Source organism: Aplysia californica, unplaced genomic scaffold, assembly GCF_000002075.1.
Source record: "Aplysia californica isolate F4 #8 unplaced genomic scaffold, AplCal3.0 scaffold00722, whole genome shotgun sequence".
In the NCBI taxonomy this organism is placed as follows: Eukaryota; Metazoa; Mollusca; class Gastropoda; order Aplysiida; family Aplysiidae; genus Aplysia; species Aplysia californica.
The window spans coordinates 58,656-59,706 of NW_004797992.1; positions in this window are offsets into that span (position 1 = coordinate 58,656).

A 1,051-nucleotide genomic window follows, 5' to 3' on the forward strand; every position below is an offset into this window, starting at 1 on the left:
AGGAATTAGAGGAGGACGAGGGGGAGAACAAGAAGAAAAAGAAGGAGAAAAAGAATCAAGTAGTAATACATTTTACAAAGTGGTGACTGTTTCGTTTGTTACCCTACCTTGTGGGAGAGAGAGGGGGAGAGAGAGAGAGAGAGAGAGAGAGTGAGAGAGAGAGAAAGAGAGAGAGAGAGAGAGAAAGAGAGAGAGAAAGAGAGAGAGAGAGAGGGAAGAGATACAGGAGGCCAGAAAGCACTAACAGAGGGAGGGTGGTGAGAGTGACAGGGAGGGTGTCGTCGAAAGCGCAAAGAGTAGTCTAGCCTACCGCAGGCCTACTTAATTATAATGTATCGAGATAAATCGAGATCAAGAAGAATCACGAAATGAAAGTAGAATCTAGATCTGTGATATTTCGATAACCTATTGAATATTGAAAGTGGATTTTTCTTGCTGAGCATTATAGATTCTAAGATCTAGATCTAGGCTAGATCTATGTGAATGTGAATCTTAGATCGAGATAAAAAATGATGAAAGTATTGAACGTGGATTTTTTCTTGCTGTGAATAGGTCTAGAGTGTAGAACTAGGCTGTTGTTGAATCTAGATCGAGATCAAGAATCATGAAAGTATTCTTGAAAGTGGATTTTTCATACTGTGAGCAGATCTAGAAATCTATGCCATCTGTGACGCCTGTCGGTTGTTAAAAATGTGAATTTCTGAAATTAGATCTATCTATGGACCTAGGCTCCTTCTTTCAATTATTGGCCTATGTCTTTAAAATTCGTCGAGATCTAGGCTAGATCTAGAATCTAGGTTAGGTTCTTCAAGGAAGCAACAATTTTGGCATGTAGATCTAGGCCTAACTCTTTTTTTTTAAATGTAATTGAGCTGGAACTTTAGGAGAAAATGCCAGGCCTTCGAAGAGGGGGAAGGAGTCTTACCCCGTCCCCTAGAGGTAGTAAAGAGGGGGTGTGGTGTTACATGGATAAATATTTATGTTTTGTTTCATTCCTGTTTTCAGTCTTTTTCCTCTTCTTAACTTTCCTAATTCTTCTTCTTATTATTCC